Source organism: Thermobia domestica, chromosome 1 (assembly GCF_964235325.1).
Source record: "Thermobia domestica chromosome 1, izTheDome1.hap1.1, whole genome shotgun sequence".
NCBI lineage: Eukaryota > Metazoa > Arthropoda > Insecta > Zygentoma > Lepismatidae > Thermobia > Thermobia domestica.
Genome location: NC_137454.1, coordinates 29,036,747 through 29,058,343, shown reverse-complemented (window position 1 = coordinate 29,058,343; position 21,597 = coordinate 29,036,747). Strand labels below are relative to the sequence as shown.

At 38.1% G+C, this 21,597-nt stretch overlaps 1 protein-coding gene and 1 non-coding gene across 3 annotated transcripts in view; both read left to right on the top strand.

The window, feature by feature from the left end:
* The window catches only part of LOC145684067 (uncharacterized), a 457,866-nt gene that overhangs the window by 279,083 nt on the left and 157,186 nt on the right, over positions 1-21,597 (top strand). The gene's annotated exons all lie outside the window — the stretch shown is intronic.
* TRNAI-UAU (transfer RNA isoleucine (anticodon UAU)) lies at positions 5,349-5,440 on the top strand. The gene is given in 2 exon segments: positions 5,349-5,386; positions 5,405-5,440. It is a non-coding gene; the product is annotated as a tRNA-Ile (tRNA).

Below are 21,597 nucleotides of genomic sequence, written 5' to 3'. Positions count from 1 at the left end.
TAAAATACAGCTAATTTGCTTCATGCCTTTTAAGTGTGTATAATAATGCCCATTTAACGTATTTTTAGTAGCAATCTAATATCGAAGTTTTATATACACACATAAGATGTTTCAAGTAGTAAAGGTGAACGCTACAATGACTTCTTTCCTGAAAATACACTCTGAAGGATTAAAAAAAAAAAAAAATGAAATTGGGTTTTCTGAGAGAGAGAGAGAGAGAAACGACTTCCACTAATAATACCTAGGGTTGCCATATGTCCGTATTTTGTACGGACTGTTTGTATTTTGGGGTCCGTGTCCTTATCGTACAAAGCATAAAATAGGAAAATGTTCGTATTTGACAATTTTTGGAACTGTCAGAAAATTTCCGAGTGGGGAATCGCTAAAATATCGGGCGAAAAGAACTGTTTCCATCAATCAAATAACTTATATTTTACTTACTATTAATAAAGTAAGTGATGTTTTCAAAAAATGTCTCATTTTTCCATTCCAGGGTTGTTTTGGTTAGATTTAATACACATAATCTAATGGCATGATTTATTATATTTTTGTTAATGAGAAAAAAATGTTAGTTTCCAATAGTGTTTTAAGTATCACAGTAAACAATTGTGTGATAACCTAAAAAGGTGATTTTTAGGTGAAAAATTTCAAAATATTTATTCTGTGTTTGGGCACCGTATTTTGGATGGGTAGTCATTTTAAGGTTTGTCCGTATTTTGGATCAAAAAATTATGGCAGCCCTAATAATACCGGTACTTTTTGGCACGAGAACTGGCTGCCTTACAACAGTTTGGTCTTCCTACTCTAATACCTCAATGTAACTTCTGAGAGCACGTTAACTTTGGTTGAGTTTTCACGTACTACCTGGAACGCCTCATATATGCTTGTAAACTAAGAGGATGGCTTCGCTGTAATTGAATGCGAAACCGAATTTTGAAGCACGTGTAAATGAATTGTGCTTATTTATTTTTATATATCTCTACTCTCTCATCCCCTCCCCTGAGTTCTACCGTCAAAGTGATATGATAAAAACCATCCCATGTTTGAACCTCATCTATGTTGAAACTTTGATCGAGATCGGTTGACTGGTTCAAGAGATTAGGAGCCAACATAGTCACTGTCAGTTTTATAATATAGATTGGTATTATCTTTTTCAAAATACTCGAAGATTACCAAGATTTTTTTAAAAATAATAATATGAACATCTGTATAAGTTATTAGAATTTGTATAAACATTATCTTATTCAATTTCATAATCTATAGCTGTTTGAGATTCTCAACTATAGTGTTGATAAGCAATTTACTTGAAGCTTTTTTTTTTTTTTTTTTTTGTACAAACGTTCCATGTTAGAGGACCATAAGAGCATACTTGAGAGGACCACATGAGGTCTGCTGATCACAGTTTGAGAAACGCTGGCGTACTGTCTATATCAAGGATGTTATAAAATAGAGAATCTGCCCATACAACAAAATCGTGAAGCCATACATAACAGCTTCGCCACACCTACTCTGCCCACTCCGCGCCACTAAGATTTCAATATTTCGAGCCAACAATCATGGCGGAAACGAGAGTAGCCAATCAAACGTGCCGGATCAGACGATGCTTGGTTGATTTTGGCTTCATGGAGTTCATATGTTGAAGATACGTATGGGCAGATCCTCTATTTTATAACATCCTTGGTCTATATGCTATCCGTGTGATTTATATTTTGAAAGAAAAATCAAGCAATGGATGCCAAATTGATAAAGTGGGAAGGGGCTAATGAGAACTTTAAAAAGTGAAAGATCATTCCTTTCCAGTACTTACAATTATTTTGATGATAAACTTTTTGTGATAATTTGTAAGGTTTTTTTTAAATTCCTTTCCTTTTCGAATGATTAGTCCTTGGTAAGTCAAAATAAAGGTGCCAAGGAATCGCATCGTATGGAGTTAAACAAATGTAAGCACTAGCAGTGGAGTGACAGAGAGTAAAAGCTGGACGAAGATAACGTTAAGTAAATGTCTTGCGAATTCAATTAACGGTAATTGAAAGCCGTTCGTGGAATTATTTTGCGACTAGACCACACAATTGACTTGTCTCGACGTAGAAAAAGAGGCAAGACATGGCCAACAAATAAGTAACATTCCACGCCATGATAACTTCGAACTTACAACTACTCCATTACACTCCATCAGAAACTTGATTTTTCTTCTTTTTTTTATTCATTGCGCAACGATTTATTACCTGAGCTACGGTTTAATATCTGTCCTGTTGAGTAGCTGTGGAATTTAGTTTCTAATCTCATTAATTTATATGCGGAAATAGTGATGATTTCGGGCTTTCCTTGGAGGAAGTTTCAATATATCGGGAGTTAAAAGTAGTACCGACGAAATATGGGTAATTCGTATTGATCACTATCGAGGATTTGGGCCAGGGTGAATTTCGTAGCTCCAGAGGATAAATCTTCCCCTTTCCCGGGACACCCATCTGAAATCATTTCTGCATGAAAGTATCATTGTTCTTTGAAACGAAGATATTTTTAATTAGTTTGATTGCATGGTTACTCCCTAAAATCTATCTAAATGTCCCTTAGGTTGTGAAAATTAAATTTCACGAGATACGAATTTAATATAGGAAGTTATTGTAAGCTATTTAATGTAATTAAGTTAAATTAAGTATAATTTAACTTAGTTGTTACTAAATTCATATGTAGGCTCTAATAGTTTATATTAGGTTAGAGCGATTTAAGGTGAATCACCACCCGGAAGTCAGTACATATTTTAGCTTATTTCCTTAACTACTGCGCAATTAAACGTTACATATTATAAATATTGTACTATAAGATAAAGTTATGTTTCGGCTACAACACAAGACACTGATTCATTTGGTTGTGTCTTCTGATATCGAAAAAGGTAGCAAATAAAAGAAAATATTTGATTCGTTTTACAATGAGCACACAAGATGGCACTTGTTAGATCTTACTAGAAGTGCTCATTTTTATGAAATGTTTATTTGTGTATGTAAAGTATGTTAAAGCAACAATCTTATTATGAAATAGGTATATTGTTTGACCGTTTCTCGTGTTATGTTTCAAATTTTATTTAAATATTAATTTACATTTAAGGAAATAGATTTTGAGAAGAACCTTGCGCAGAATGCCATAATGTGTTGTTGCCAAATTTATACGTTTAATTCCTGGATTCTAGCGTTGCAGTTCGAGAAGCTAAACTTAGCTGTGGATTCCGGTAAGGGTCTAAAATTAATTTCTCCAGTAAGTATCCAAGCAGAATTTCATTATAACTTCCTTTATTATCTGGCATAAGTAAACACTGGACACTATCTGGCAACGCCACACTATACAAGCAGCATTTAGCATAGCACCGAGAACACCTGGTGATTCACATGTCCGTTCTTTTTTACCTCTAGTGGGAAGCCATTCCATGTAACACAATCAACTGATGGATCTATGTCACGCGTACGATGTAACATACCCCATACATAATCAGAAAATAGGTTGAGATGCCCAGTTAATCAAGAGATGATGTATTGGTGAACAAGATGGTATGAAAGTGCACCATCGAGAGTACACAATTGCAAGTTGATTTTCTTTATAAGTTCAAACTGGAACACTCTACAAATTTACCTGCGAAAAACATTAACAGTATATTTAGGCTAGGAGTGATGAATGAACGCATCGTACGCCATTGATTTGTGATATTTCGTGCCGGTGACCTGCGGCCACCAACCAACGGTATGTTATGATGAGCTGCTCAGGAACATTATGAAAGTGAGTTCCCAGAAAGCATTCGTGTATTTGCAGAAGAGCTAGGCATGCACCTACAACTGTCGTTCAACAGCTCCGAGCAATTGGTAAGGTGAAAAAAGTTGGGACTAATGAGTACCAAATCAGTTGACACCAACATTTTCTGTGACAGTAGTCGTCTGCAGGTGTGCAGTTCTCTCAGTGTATGGTATAACTGAGGATTTCTGGAAGGATTGTCATTTTTTAAAATGAAAGATAGCTCTCCCTCAACGATTGTAAAAGATCATAACAGAGTGTGAATCTTGATCAACGTCCAGAACGGTTTCCAAAACCACTCCTCCAAACGTAGAAAGTGTTGTTGCTGGTATGCTTGTCTATGGTAGAGTTAATCCATCATGTCTTTCTTCATCAAGGCTGCCGAATTCCATTAAATATGCCACAAACTTATTTCCAAGCATCTAGCAACGGTAGCAATATTATGTTCTCATCTTGCTCGTCGCTCAAAGGAAGGTGCAAACTCACCGCGAGGTGTAGTGTGAAATTATTCTTCACTCAACGTATGATCTATCTTCCACCGACTACCATTTCTTCCAGCATATCGATCATTTCTTGACAGGAAAGAACTTCTCTGATGATTCAGCAATGCAATGTGCAGTTGATAACTTCTTTGCATCACAGCCTTCAGGTCTTTCGTAATGGGATCCAATCGTTTGCTAAGTAATGACTAAAGCTGAGCAATTCCATAGCATAATGAAATTATTTGTTGACGTCCGGATACTTGTGTCTTGATGATTCCCTACAAAGAGTTGCCGAGTTCGTAAGATCTGGACTTCTTGGTGACCACACTGAAGGGTCCAATGACTTCAGAGTACTTCAATCAATATACCAATCGGGATCTTACTCAGTGCAAAGTATTCGGATCCAACATATTGTTACATCCATACGGTACTTCTTCCACAAACACCTTATGAAATTGTGATATTAGCTGCGTCTCTAATACTTCTAAATAACCACTACAAGAATACGAATTTAAAAATGTTTTATGATTGTCAGGTCTATTATACTTAACGGTATTGGCGCACTCCTGAACTTAGCAGAAATCCGTCTTAGAACATTTCTGGCGTCACTTTTGTGCAAATGGAACAGAGAGTACGTTACATTCACCAAATATTTCGTTATTACTACTGAATAAATCTTGAGTCAACAATTAGCAAAGGCGATTGGAACTTTTACGTACAAATTCAAGTGAGTTATGGCTGTACCACTTTTATTTCTTCCGCATATTACTGACTGTAATAACCACATGCCAGTTTATACATATAACTTATCATGTTAACGTGTGCTTCAAATTTCTGTTTTGAGTACTTTATGATATACTATTTCAAATTATAACATTTCTATTTCATCCTTTTTTTCTTTTTCTTTATCTTTTTTTTAAAGGCGGGGTGAACTTCGGTAGACCCTATAGTAAGTCAAAAATAGTTCCAATGGCAATGGCAACTGATATGCGAACCGCACATTTCTCAATCGCGTCTGGCTGACCGCTTTCGCCGTCAGCTGTACACACTACAGTTATAGAGAGAAAGTAAATGAAGAGTTCAGGTGCTCCAGTGGCGCAATTGGTTAGCGCACGGTACTTATAAGTCAGCACTTGTGGGCTATGCCGGGGTTGTGAGTTCGAGCCTCATCTGGAGCATTCTTTTTTTTAAAAAAAAAAAACTTATTACTTCCCACTGAATTTTCGCGCTAAGAAATGCACCATAAATCTTACTTAAAATTTATTGTAAAACAATTCTTGTGTTTCTTCCATTCTACCACGATTTTTCTGTTTAGTTAAATGAATTTCTTCTTACTTTCCAGCGGCAGTAGGTAAGAAAATTCGTGATGAATATTAAGTTCAAGATTACAAAGGATTTACACGCTTCCTAGTTCACGGATACTAAAAAATGGATTTTTAGGACACAGGGAGATGGGTCACATCACTTAAGGTTAGTTTAAAGGGACAAGTTTTGCCGATAGATGTCACTACAGTCTTCGATCTCTCTACTGTATTTTTCATCTTTCTCGAAAATTCACAATTTTCCTTACAAATTTCAACCCATAGACTATCCTACCTATTGTTGGAATGGATATCCAAACCTTTAACAATGTAACAGTTTCAACAATGAAGAAAATTCTAAATAAAATATCGGCACGGATTGTTGCCTTTGATAGGCTATGAAGTTTCTTCTCTAAAAATTTGAAGTCTGTAGGTTGAAATTTGTAAGAGAAATTGTAAATTTTCGTGAAAGGTAAAAAAATACATTAGAGAGATACGAAGAGTGTAGTGACATCTTTCGCCAAAACTTGTCCCTTTAAATCATCCTTAAGGCAGTGAGTTTCAACCTGGGGTGTGAAGACTGAGCAAGGGGGACCCAAGCTACCGACAAAAAAGCGTGAAATTATAAATAAAACACCAACTGTACTGACATAATTGAGCTTTAGCAAACTTCATAGACACTATAATCGGGAATTCTCAACCCATCTGACAGTGTAGTCCACATTATAATGTGCCTAGACTATAAAGCTATATTGACTATTTAGAAGTGTGTATGCTGCCATTTTCCATCGCAAGCAATACTAAAATAATGGCAATCGTGAACCACCCGCTTACGTCATCATGTCAGCCACTGATATTTTTCTTCATTTAATGCTTTTTCCCAGTTAAGTTATCTTTTCGGATCGCTGTCCCCCACCTGTTTCTATCTTGTGTTATTTCCAATGACCCACCACACTGTACTATGTTCTTCATATAATCTCCCAACTTCTACAGCATCCACTCTGTGAGCTTCGTATTTCAAAGATCTTTTTCTTACATGACTAAACCATCTCATTCTGATTTCTTTTTCTTTTTTTTTTCTACTGACTTCACCTTTACTGTTCCCCAAATCACTTCATTCTTAATTTTGTCCTTCCACATCATTCGCAGCATCTTCATCTCTGCAACATACAATTCCGTTCGTCTCTTTTCTTCGTCGTCCAACATTCTGCTCCGTATAATATGGCAAGTCTTACTCGCCACACGCGGTCTCAGTATTGTTTTGTAAAGTTCTCCTTTAAGGTTAGTGTAAAGGGACAGGTTTTGCGGATAGATGTCACTACAATCTTCGTATCTCTTCTATGTATTGTTTACCTTTCACGAAAATTTACAATTTCTTTTACAAATTTCAACGTAGAGACTTCAAATTTTTAGAGAAGGAACTTCATAACCTATTAAAGGGAACAATCCGTGCCGATTTTTTATATTTACAATTTTCTTCATTGTTGAAAACGGTTCTATTGTTAAAGGTTTGGATATCCATTTCAACAATCAAACCATTTCAACAATGAAGAAAATTCTAAATAAAAAATCGGCACGGATTATTGCTTTCGATAGATTATGAAATTACTTTTCTAAAAATTTGAAGTCTGTAGGTTGAAATTTGTAACAGAAATCGTGAATTTTCGTGAAAGGTAAACAATACATAGAAGAGATACGAAGATTGTACTGCCATCTATCGACAAAACTTGTCCCTTTAAACCAACCTTTGTGAATAGACGGAGACGTCCATCAAGCCCCACGCTTGGGAGTCAATTGAATAAGGTGTGAGGAGCCCCAGGCTCGGGTGCCAAATGTAAAATGACCTCTCAAGCACAGGTGTGCTGACATTTGCATACGACATGAAGTGTCCAGCATGTAAATTTGCGTGAGGCTCTGTAGAGAGAAGAGGAAGGCGTACCAGTGATGGTGAGGTGTGTCTCTCTCTCTACATTTGACAGCAGTCTTACGTCACACCTGAGAAGACTGTCTGTCCTCGTGGGTTCCATGAACTATGAACTGTTTGGTTGCGGTAGAGACTGAGTTAAAAAAAAAATGTTGAGACTCTTTAAAAAAAACAAAATTTTAATTTTGATAGAATAATCAAAAAATGTCCCTATGTAGATCTATGCTACTTTTAAAATTAAACAGAAAATCCCGATTTTGAGATCTACACAGGTCTCATAGTTCATGTTTCCCTACCCTGATTGTACGCTCTCGAAGCGACTCATGGGCTACAGAAATAGTAGCGACTCATGTAACATTGAGCTTGAGTCTAATGATTACCAACAGAATACATTAACAAGGAGTACCATTAGCAGTAAGTTAAATGAAGTCGCCGAACGAAGTCCACCTGAAAAGAACAGAAGTTACAAAACATTTTAGATATTTTTGTACTCACCAGGCAGCAAGTAAACCTTCAGGATTCATACGGGGATTGTAGTATGTAACAGACGTATAAGTAAATTTTCATAACTATTTAATATATCCTTGGCGGAATTGAAGTGAACTATTTACACTCGATTTCACAAACAACACTTGTACACGAAAAGAAAAAAAAAATGATACTCATTTTAGTGGCCAATATGTATTACTTATACCAATAGTTCTAGTCCACGCGTGATTTAATTTGTAGTTTTCACAGATATGTCCTGCATGAGTCCAGTCTTCACTGTTGTCTGGATCCTCCCATCTGCACGCATTCTTCCGTATATGCGTGACGTAATTTTATCCCACATATTACGGTTTTTGATGATCAGTATTGAAGATCACGTTGTCTTCGTCGATCTCTGCATTGATATCTCTCTGTTACAAGTCGAGAGTTACTGTCATCACTATTACAGTAAAGGTGACATAGGCTCGTCACGCCTTACTGTATTTGGTGCTCTGTGGTGCAAAAAGTCCCACTATTTAACTTTCACAAGTTAAAAGAAAAATTGTTTGTGGTGCACTAATTTGCTATGCACAGGTTAAAATAAAAAAAAAATAAATGTTTCTGCTGATGACATATCTTCTAACATATTTGTGTATTAAACACAAAACAAACTGGTTGGAAGTGTGCTCATTGTAAATGTGAGCCACACGGTGAGTCCACCAACACTCGTTACTAATCTCTTTATAATACGTACATGTTCTTAGATAATAGTTGGTCTTGGTGTACAACGAAACACCCCTAACTATATATACGCATATGTAACTATAGCAAGTTACTTAAAAAAAAACACTCCCGATGGGGTCATATAGAGAAGATATTTCCCCTTTTTGCTATCTAAGCATTATGTGATACATGTCATAGTAGTTGCTATTACACTAGCAAAGACATGATAAACTAATGTCACTAAATGAAATGTTCTATGCACTAAGAACTCAAACGAAGTAAAGTCTCACTGAGCGACGTGAAGTGTCCTATGAACAGACTCGAAGTGTCTCTGAACGATGTGTCCTGTGTTCAAACTAAGAACGAAGTGTCTCACTGAGCGACGTGAAGTCACTCGATGTTCCTAACGAAGTGTGTCGTGACCTCTCCTGCGATCCTAGTCATTAGGCTCGCTGGAACTTGAAAAACCTAGACTCACCTTCAGTCTACCGGTTTTCTTATGGTCAACGTTATCTCTCTCTTTTGGTGACAACCGAAATTCCTAAATAGGTCACCACTGTTATGCCCTAATATTACGTTTATATACAATCTCTGGTGAGTTTCACTTACTTTACATCATTCCTTGATCTTCTCTGAATATTTTAATATATAACACAACACTTGTCATGTACCGGAAGACTATTTAAACAATTAGAAAAACAAAACATATTAGAAAAAATACATGTTCCCCCTTCCATCAAGAACTCACGTGACAGGTAGTGACATCTATACCCAAACACAGTCTGCAGCGGGGTGTAATCTCAATACAAACTTTTACTGAATTTCACTCATCCCTGCTTATTGAACAAATATGCTGCAAAATCAAACCTTAGATTAATAACATTATACAATTTACTATATACCTACATTATAATACATGACTGTCATTACCTTAGGGGTGGTTAATTAATATATATGTCTTCCGGATACATTGGTGGGCTGGAAACCCCTTCCATCTTTGCAGACGAACACCGCTCAACGAGTTCAAACAACTGCCTGTAAATAGTACTGTTAAAACGTACTGAAAGAGTACGTGATACTGTCGGACATGTGACATACCGTGTTAAATAATCATAATTTATAAACGGGTGCATCCAAGAACCTTTTTAAATTTGAATAAAAACAAATTTTCGAAAACCAAATCACAATTTCAAAAACATATTACTCCGCGTTGAAGCTGGCGATAGCTTCGTTTTTACCGGCCTAGAGCCGTGGCGGGGAGGGCGGGTAAGGTGACAAAATACGTCATCAAGAGAGTTTCTCGCACCTTATTGTTCCCAAAAAACAACACTACGGTGTGACTAGTATACAATAGCCATGTACACGACTGAACGGCGCTATATTGGAGAGTAGCCAACCCATCTCTCATCCACTAGTCCTTGACATATAACTGTAGTCCTGTATACAATTATTTCTGAATAGTATCAAAATCTAGTCTGGAAACTCATAGTAAGCTGGAAACAGTTGTACCATCTTAGTTGCTGTTCGTGTGTGTTCCGCTGGAGGCTATGAGTTTGCTGAACTTCAGTTTGAAAATTTTGAAATGCTCTTCCAGAAAAAAAAAAAAAAAAACTTTGTACTCGAAGTTCTTCCATCTCTTCCTATGAAAATGATATGAATTCTTATACGAAGCACATACATCTTGTTGGCTTTTAACATCTAATTATGCATGATTAAATATTTAAATGAATTGATATAAAATATATGTGGTTACATATTTACATATAATTTCCATTTTGATATGCAAAGATTTTGATATGACATTTGCATATCAAAATTTAAATAACGTACGCACTAGGTCTTTACAAATTCCCCCCTTTCGATAGGTTTTGAGAGTAAAGATACTTTAGCTATCAAAGCTTATCGAAATACATCATTACACACAAGTATATACAATAAGTGCGGACGTAATAGAAAATACTTTAACACAACAATACTGATTAATACCTAATAAAAACATGAAAGAAAACTTGTTCCCCTAATAATCTAATGGCATAATACATACACAAAAGTTTAAACTATTAATGTTACACGTAAAACAAAATATTTACATGAATATAACACGAAGAGCTCAGTTCTTCTTCGGTGTTTCAGCAATCTCTTCTTCAGTTGCTGCAATTTTTCTCTGACTTTCAGGTTCTCTTTCTCTATACCGCTTAAGCAAGTAAGCGTTTCTTTTCATCACTGCCACTTTAGTCTGTGGGTCAGCGAGAGTATACACATTCTTGTCAGTTTTAGAGAGGATCAACCAGGGTCCAGAATACATCAGTAATATTTTCTTCGAAATTCCGGCCAAAGCATCAGATTTCGGGAATACTCGTGCTAGCACTAACTGTCCTACATCATATTGTACTAAAGTATGATGAGCATCGAAGTATTTCTTCCTGGCTGCTGCATTCTTCTTCAAGTTCTTGTATGCTACTTCCACGAAGTAATCCTTATCTACTGGCCGTTCAACTTCGGGTATTTCAAATATTCTGGCAACGTCAGCAGTGGACGAAACTCCCAGATGCAGCTCATAAGCTGAAAACCCTGTACTAAGATGTTTAGCACTATTCAAGCATCTTTCTACTTTACTTAAATGTCTTGGCCAATAACGTTGATTGTTATGGCAATACTTTCTCAACATCCTGGTTGTACTTTTCACTACTGTCTCTGCAGGTTCCGCTTGAGGGTAATAGGCAGTAGACATGTAATGTTTCAGTCCTAAGGCCTGAATCTCTCTCTTCCACTGATTACTGCAGAATTGAGAACCGTGGTCCGTCAATAGAATTTCAGCTCGCGGACACAGTTTGAGAAACTGTTTCAACTTCTGTAAGGCTGTGTGTGTGTTTGCGCGACGACATGCGAAAAGACCAATTAATTTGGAGAAAATGTCCACAAATACTAGTATGTATTGGACACCACCAATACCTCGCACTAGTGGTCCACAGAAATCTGCGGCGATGAACACACCAGGCTTTTCAGGAATAATAGAGTTTAGTGGCCCACACATGTAGGTGTGTGGTGCAGTAGCCTTCTGACAAATGACACATGACCCGCAGTATTTCCTTATCTGCTCTCTCATTTTTGGCCAAGTGTATGTTTCGACGAGCTGTGGTATCAGCTTCGAAGCGGATAGGTGCCCACTTTCATCGTGGTGATACTGCAGAAGTGGTCGAACCAAGACTTCTGGTATACAAATCTTTACACCATCCTTATCTCTTTTACATAATCTTCCACTAAACTATAGATATTCGTGATGCTGACTTTTTATTTTCTTCGACGTTTCGGCACTCTGTGTCGCCTTCTTCAGAGGACCGTAAAAGGCATCTGACGATTGCAGTTCTGGCAACACTGCAATTAACTTCCGAAGTTCACACGGAACTTCCTCTAACAATGACATTAATGACTCGCGTAACACAGGCTTACTGTCAAAATTTGTCACGTTACTAGACAGCGCTGGGTAGCGTGAATGATAATCCGCTTTATTGTCTCTTGATCGAACAAATTCGAATGAAAAATCTAAATTAGCGAGCCCTAAGGCCCAACGTGTGATACGTTGATTCGTCAATCGACAATGTAAAATGAACTTCAATGATAAGTGATCGCTGCGAACTCTAAATTTCCTTCCTATCAAATAATATTTGAATTTAGCGACACCCTCTACTAAGCTCAAAAGTTCCTTTTCAGTAATCGAGTACGCCCTCTGCGCACTATTGAAGACTTTTGAAGACATCCCAATGATTCTGTCTTCTCCATTGTCGTCTATCTGATACAGGATACAATTACAACTTCTATCACTGGCATCCACTTCTAAAATGAATTCTTTATCAGGAAGTGGTTTCTTTAAAACGATTTCTTCTTGAAAAATCTCTTTTATTTTTACCAAGGCATCATCATGCACTTTTTCCCATTTAAATTTCGTATTCTTCTTCAGAAGATCAAAAAGTGGAATTAGTACCTCAGAATAACGATTACTGAAGGGACGATAATGTTGGAGGAAACCTATCAACTGTCTAACTTCCTTCACCGTCTTTGGAGGTCTAAAATCTACTACTTTCTCCATCTTTTCCCTGTCTTTTCTGATTCCTTCAGCAGACAACTCGAAACCTAAAAGTTTGACATGTGTGCGTGCAAAAACACATTTCTTTAATCTGAGCGTTATTCCGCCAGTTTCCAGCCTAGTGAAAACTTGGTCTAGATGGTCTAAATGCTGTGTAAAATTATATGAGCCTACCGCTAGGTCATCGACGTATGTTTGACAAAAGCTCTTTACATCATCTCCTAGTACTAAATCAAGTGCCCTTATACAGGAAGACAGAGACGTCTTTGTTCCAAATGGTAGTCTGACGAAGCAATATGAAATGCCTTCGTGCACAAATCCTAGATACTTCTGAAATTCCTCTTTTACACGTACTTGAAAGAAAAAATCGACTGCATCGAAAACAGAAAAAATATTTTTGTCGCTCAACTCTTGTAAAACGTCAATGGCGGGGATTGGTTGGTCTGTTTCTGCCAAAGTGACCCGCGAAAGAGGGCGCCCGTCGATACAAAGGCGTAACTTCCCATTCTTCTTCGGTACTACTACTAGTGAATTGCTATAAGGCGTGGCAGCCTTTTTCACTATTCCCCATGCTAGAAAACGATTAATCTCATTCCTGACCTGATTCTGATAACAATGTGCAAACGGGAACATTTTCGAACGAATCGGTTTTGTGTCGGTTAGATGTATCTCATGTTCATAACCTCTAATGCAACCGGGTCTCTCATCAAACAGCTGTTTATGTCTTATGAGGAGGGAGGTGAGTTCTGCTCTCTGAGAATCAGTGAGATCAGTGTAGCCATCTACGTGCTCTTTTATATCACGCTCACTCGCGCGCGTTTGAAAATTTTTCCACTCTTCTGGTGAAAATACGGTTCTGGCCAATTCTGTGGGCGTCGGGTATCCTCTAACCTGCGACTTTACGGGTGGGTTGCTCTCAATTAGCCTATTCTTCCCTATCTCCGTACCCATCTCATAATTGCCAACTTGTCTACCTCTTACAAGTGAATAACCGTTACTTGGATCTCCGCCTTCGAGATCATCAAAACTAAAAATCTCCTCAATATTTCTTAGCACTAGATCTTCATTTGATATTTCGACGTCTTTGAAACTTACATCTACTTCTACTGGCTTCTTCAAACTGAACACCCCTCTCCCATAGTCTAACACAGCGTCAGTCTCAGCAAAGAACTGAGAACCAAGAATCAACTTTCTATTCAACCCTTGCACTACTAATGACACAGTTTCAAACTCTTCTCCATTGATTGTTACTTGCAATAAAATCTGACCAAGAATCTTAGCCACATTACTTCCGAATGCAGATGTTACTTTCATATTATTTGTTCTAAGGAACGCAGGTCTGGGGTTACAATTCTGTACTGTTTGCCACAATTCACTACTGATCGCGTTGATGCTCGAACCTGAGTCCAACAAACCAAGTACCGGCTGAGCGAATACGATAACTTGAATTTCAGGTAAAGTTATCACATTATTTCTAACAACTAGGTCATCACTAGTGTCTAATAAATTATCAAAAATAGCATTTGCCTGATCATATTCTGTTCGATTCAACAGTATTACGTTACCATTTCTCAATTTTAATTCTAATTTCTCACTATTTGTATCAAAATTTACTACATTTTTCTTAAAATGATTTTTCTCAATAATTTCCTGGCACTGATTACAATTCTCACTAGCATTTACATTTACTTCTTTGACCAATGTCTCATTTTCATCTATTTCATTTCTCGAAATTTCCAGCACACATTCAGTTACATCATCCGACCTCATTGGTGTGTAATCGCTATCCTGAGATTCCACGCTGATGGGATTCCAAATGTGTGCCGAATGTCCTCAGTTACGAGAAACATTCAGGACACGCCCATTGTTGTCGGACTGTACTTGTCTCGAAGTACTTGCCCGAGTCTCGTCTCGTGTATCGTACACTTCAAGAACTTGTATCTGTTCATCTCTACTGTTTCTCATCTGATGGTTAGGCCTATTTCTATTACCTCTGTTGCTACCTCTTGTACCTCGGTACGAACTAGTTCCATTCCCCCTGAATCGATTCTGTCGGGATTCATTACGAGGATTACTACTAGGCTCACTATTCTCATTAGACCGTTCTAGCCTGCCCCTACTATTTCTAGTATACGGCCCCTGCTGTGCCCTGTTACGTCTCGTGTTACGTTTGAAGTTCCCCCCTGCTGATTGATTGTTTTCTACCACTTCAATCATATTTATGTTTCTACGCTGCTGGTTATTACCGTTCTCCCTGTGCGTTAACTGTACTTCATTCACTAACGCGAGAAGCTCTGAGATGCTTTGTGGTTTAGCACTAATCAAACACCTACAGATCCACTGAGGAAGCTGTCTCGGTAGTAACTTTAAAAGATTTTGCTCGGACAAGGGAGGGTCCAAAACAGCATTTCTCTGCAGCTGAGTGAGAAGGTACTCACTAGGCTGTCTGAAAATTCTAGGGTCATAATGACTCATTAGCAGGGTTGCACGCAAGGACGCTAAACGATCGGAGCTTAAGTAGTTTTTCTTAAATTCCTCTATGAAACTAGTATAGTCGGTGATCTTGTGTTGCATCACTTTGTACCATTGTAGACTGATTCCTCTTAACGAGCGTGTTAAGAAGCTCAGTCTATGCTCTGGCGCTACTCCAGTTAGCTCGAAATAATTATCTAAATCTACTAGATAATTATGGGTAGCTGATTCGTCCTCATTCCCATTGTATGTCGGTAGTTTCAGGTCTCTGTGCAAAAACGAGTTCATTGCAGTGGCAAGTTGGGCAGCTTCGCCACTACTTTGAACTGTGTGAACGCTTCCGTGTCCTCCCACACGCGATGTTGATGGCACAGGTTCCCTACTATTACTCGACAACAGTACAGGCGGGGCTATCAAATAGCTCGTGCTGGGACCACTGTCGACAACTACTCTCTCCTCTGTTTGTTGTGTCTCGTTCTCGCTAGAACGAGACGACAACCCGTCTCGTGCAGTTAGTAGTGTCTCTATCTCTAGTCGTGAACTTTGTTTTACTTTCTGTATCTCACGAGACATTTCGTCTCGGAGATCCTTGATTTTGTCTCCCAGCTGTGCTGTGGATTCAGATCTCAGTGCAAATTCACTTTGCACTGTCTGAAGTTCAGCTCTAATTTCGGCCTGACTGCCTACAATGTTATCTATACTTCGATCGACTCTCTCCATTCGCAAGTGCATGCTCTCTACTGCATGATCGATGTCTGTTTGTTTGGTGGAGAGGTCGCCTATCCTATCACCGAGGTCCTTTGATCGATTCTCGACATCGTTGATTTGAACTGTCAGTGAACTTTGAGCATCTTTCACTGACTGTTCAACTTTTCGGATCTCACTACTACATGATGCAATAGAGACTTCATTAGACTGTACCCTGTCGCTAACTTGTTCTAATGAAGCCTGTATCCTCTGACTTGTACACACGAGCTGTGTCTGCAGCTCCAAGTTGGAGGTGTCAAGTCTCCTATTCACTGACGCAATTGACTCGTTCAATTGCTCAAATTTTTTATTATTCTCTACTACAAAAGAGTCTATTTTCGCCGTAAACGATTTCTCTAACTTTTCATTAGCTGACTCAACTTTCGCTGAAATAGATTCCAGAAACCCATTCAAAAGCCTGGATAAGTCTACAGCCGTGACGAATTGAGCTCCGGACTGCCCACTTCCGGTCTCTACGACTTGACTTCCGGTAGGTACTACATCGCTTTCCCTGGGTGTTGCCTCAGCTGTGTTTTCCTGGACAGGTTGGCCACACTGTCCACCAGCTGGGTCACTGCTTTCTCTCTCAGTGACGTCACCGGAACGTACGTGACTGTCACTGGTTCCTGCACCTACTATATCTTCAGTGGTTCTTTCTACGCCTGTTTCACTATGCATATTATCTATTTCATTTTCAATCTCTATGCTATTGACGGTAACATTATTACTAGTTATATCTTCATCCAGCTCAATACGCTGAGCGTACACGTCAGATCTAAATTCCTCTTCCATCTTACGCGTCTGAGCTCTCGTTACCGGCATTTAATCAAAAACAAAACAAACTCTAATTTGCCTATTTGTTATTACACACAAAATCTTTCCCCCCTAATTTTATGCAAATACACATGACACAAAATTTTCACTCATAATACATACTCTTCAAGAACAAATATAACACACTGTAACAAGGTTCTTGGATACTATGGGGACTATGTTTCAAACTATCACGCGGCATAAGAGATAATAATAAAAAAAATGAAAAGTTACTGCTCTACCCTTGTACTTCTGTTGGTGTATCAAGGTAGGTACCCTTTTTCGGCTTACGCTGCTAGCGTATGCTTAGCCCCTAAAGCTCGGGCGCCACTTTGTGAATAGACGGAGACGTCCATCAAGCCCCACGCTTGGGAGTCAATTGAATAAGGTGTGAGGAGCCCCAGGCTCGGGTGCCAAATGTAAAATGACCTCTCAAGCACAGGTGTGCTGACATTTGCATACGACATGAAGTGTCCAGCATGTAAATTTGCGTGAGGCTCTGTAGAGAGAAGAGGAAGGCGTACCAGTGATGGTGAGGTGTGTCTCTCTCTCTACATTTGACAGCAGTCTTACGTCACACCTGAGAAGACTGTCTGTCCTCGTGGGTTCCATGAACTATGAACTGTTTGGTTGCGGTAGAGACTGAGTTAAAAAAAAAATGTTGAGACTCTTTAAAAAAAACAAAATTTTAATTTTGATAGAATAATCAAAAAATGTCCCTATGTAGATCTATGCTACTTTTAAAATTAAACAGAAAATCCCGATTTTGAGATCTACACAGGTCTCATAGTTCATGTTTCCCTACCCTGATTGTACGCTCTCGAAGCGACTCATGGGCTACAGAAATAGTAGCGACTCATGTAACATTGAGCTTGAGTCTAATGATTACCAACAGAATACATTAACAAGGAGTACCATTAGCAGTAAGTTAAATGAAGTCGCCGAACGAAGTCCACCTGAAAAGAACAGAAGTTACAAAACATTTTAGATATTTTTGTACTCACCAGGCAGCAAGTAAACCTTCAGGATTCATACGGGGATTGTAGTATGTAACAGACGTATAAGTAAATTTTCATAACTATTTAATATATCCTTGGCGGAATTGAAGTGAACTATTTACACTCGATTTCACAAACAACACTTGTACACGAAAAGAAAAAAAAATGATACTCATTTTAGTGGCCAATATGTATTACTTATACCAATAGTTCTAGTCCACGCGTGATTTAATTTGTAGTTTTCACAGATATGTCTTGCATGAGTCCAGTCTTCACTGTTGTCTGGATCCTCCCATCTGCACGCATTCTTCCGTATATGCGTGACGTAATTTTATCCCACATATTACGGTTTTTGATGATCAGTATTGAAGATCACGTTGTCTTCGTCGATCTCTGCATTGATATCTCTCTGTTACAAGTCGAGAGTTACTGTCATCACTATTACAGTAAAGGTGACATAGGCTCGTCACGCCTTACTGTATTTGGTGCTCTGTGGTGCAAAAAGTCCCACTATTTAACTTTCACAAGTTAAAAGAAAAATTGTTTGTGGTGCACTAATTTGCTATGCACAGGTTAAAATAAAAAAAAATAAATGTTTCTGCTGATGACATATCTTCTAACATATTTGTGTATTAAACACAAAACAAACTGGTTGGAAGTGTGCTCATTGTAAATGTGAGCCACACGGTGAGTCCACCAACACTCGTTACTAATCTCTTTATAATACGTACATGTTCTTAGATAATAGTTGGTCTTGGTGTACAACGAAACACCCCTAACTATATATACGCATATGTAACTATAGCAAGTTACTTAAAAAAAAAACACTCCCGATGGGGTCATATAGAGAAGATATTTCCCCTTTTTGCTATCTAAGCATTATGTGATACATGTCATAGTAGTTGCTATTACACTAGCAAAGACATGATAAACTAATGTCACTAAATGAAATGTTCTATGCACTAAGAACTCAAACGAAGTAAAGTCTCACTGAGCGACGTGAAGTGTCCTATGAACAGACTCGAAGTGTCTCTGAACGATGTGTCCTGTGTTCAAACTAAGAACGAAGTGTCTCACTGAGCGACGTGAAGTCACTCGATGTTCCTAACGAAGTGTGTCGTGACCTCTCCTGCGATCCTAGTCATTAGGCTCGCTGGAACTTGAAAAACCTAGACTCACCTTCAGTCTACCGGTTTTCTTATGGTCAACGTTATCTCTCTCTTTTGGTGACAACCGAAATTCCTAAATAGGTCACCACTGTTATGCCCTAATATTACGTTTATATACAATCTCTGGTGAGTTTCACTTACTTTACATCATTCCTTGATCTTCTCTGAATATTTTAATATATAACACAACACTTGTCATGTACCGGAAGACTATTTAAACAATTAGAAAAACAAAACATATTAGAAAAAATACATGTTCCCCCTTCCATCAAGAACTCACGTGACAGGTAGTGACATCTATACCCAAACACAGTCTGCAGCGGGGTGTAATCTCAATACAAACTTTTACTGAATTTCACTCATCCCTGCTTATTGAACAAATATGCTGCAAAATCAAACCTTAGATTAATAACATTATACAATTTACTATATACCTACATTATAATACATGACTGTCATTACCTTAGGGGTGGTTAATTAATATATATGTCTTCCGGATACATTGGTGGGCTGGAAACCCCTTCCATCTTTGCAGACGAACACCGCTCAACGAGTTCAAACAACTGCCTGTAAATAGTACTGTTAAAACGTACTGAAAGAGTACGTGATACTGTCGGACATGTGACATACCGTGTTAAATAATCATAATTTATAAACGGGTGCATCCAAGAACCTTTTTAAATTTGAATAAAAACAAATTTTCGAAAACCAAATCACAATTTCAAAAACATATTACTCCGCGTTGAAGCTGGCGATAGCTTCGTTTTTACCGGCCTAGAGCCGTGGCGGGGAGGGCGGGTAAGGTGACAAAATACGTCATCAAGAGAGTTTCTCGCACCTTATTGTTCCCAAAAAACAACACTACGGTGTGACTAGTATACAATAGCCATGTACACGACTGAACGGCGCTATATTGGAGAGTAGCCAACCCATCTCTCATCCACTAGTCCTTGACATATAACTGTAGTCCTGTATACAATTATTTCTGAATAGTATCAAAATCTAGTCTGGAAACTCATAGTAAGCTGGAAACAGTTGTACCATCTTAGTTGCTGTTCGTGTGTGTTCCGCTGGAGGCTATGAGTTTGCTGAACTTCAGTTTGAAAATTTTGAAATGCTCTTCCAGAAAAAAAAAAAAAACTTTGTACTCGAAGTTCTTCCATCTCTTCCTATGAAAATGATATGAATTCTTATACGAAGCACATACATCTTGTTGGCTTTTAACATCTAATTATGCATGATTAAATATTTAAATGAATTGATATAAAATATATGTGGTTACATATTTACATATAATTTCCATTTTGATATGCAAAGATTTTGATATGACATTTGCATATCAAAATTTAAATAACGTACGCACTAGGTCTTTACACCTTAAAGCGTATTGGTACCCTATGGCCATATAATAAATTCCTGCCTCTTCTATCCATTTTGTTTAATCGTTGTTAATTCTGCTTTTTACATCTTGTTCCATTCCTGCATTTACCCATAGTATTGATCCCAAGTATTTGAATTTCCTAGTCATTACCACAGTTTCTTCGTTCACTGGAATTCTTATATTCTCAATTACATTTTTCCTGAAAGGACAATATAAATAAATATTCTGCCTTGGTTTTTACTGATTCTAAGCCCTTTTGCTCTCCAAATGCTCCTCTCCAAGTATCTAATTTCTCTTGCAGTGCTGCCTTCGTATCACTCAACACTCAACCAGCACTATGTCGTCCGCAAATAGCATATTCCAAGGTGCTAACTTTTGAATATATTTTGTAAGCTCGCTCATGACAATTGCTAAAAAGCATGGGCTAAGACGATTCCTGATGAAGTTCCACTTTAACTGTGAATTCTTTTACTATTGCACACACATTTTGAAATGAAAAACTTTAAGTTTTACCTCCCATGGTTATACCGGCTATTCTAAAAGAGACGGTGATGATGAGAAATGAAGGAAATGGTGGAATGAAGTGGAAGGAAATGGGAGAACCCCGAGAAAACCCACACGCGGTTTTGACTCCTGTCCTACATCCATCATACATATCTTAAACTATACAGATGTTATAGTAAAGTTTATACTAGTGTGAACAGAGCCGTAACTTGGACTTTTTTTCTGGGGGGCAAGCATTAATACGCGTATTTGGGACCCCTAGAAAAAGTTGTTTTCTAATTCTTGGGCCCCCTCTTTCCATCTTTCTCTTACTCTTTATGGGGCCTCCGGAGCCTGTGGGCCATGTTGTACGGCAAGGTCTGCAGGGCCGTTAGTTACGCTCTGGTCCCGTTCCATACATAACAAATTAATTAAGAGGACAATATTGAGAAATCTCAAAGCCATACGAATAAATATTATTTCTAGGGCCCCTAATTGTAGACATTTTTTTTTTTACTGAAATAGACCCAGGACGCATTTTTGTTTTATTTACCTCTTGTGTGCTGCTTTGTTATGTAATGTAGTGAACCTGTTTGATGCTTCATTTATAATTTCACGTTTGCTTCTTATATGGAGAAAGAAAATTTTGTCTTAAAATGGCGCCCCTCGAACGGCGGGTGCTTCCCTAGAAGGGCCCTGAGTGTGAGGCATATTCAAGAGACAATAGCTGTAAGTGAGTGACATATTCCATTATTATGACGTCCATGAGGTA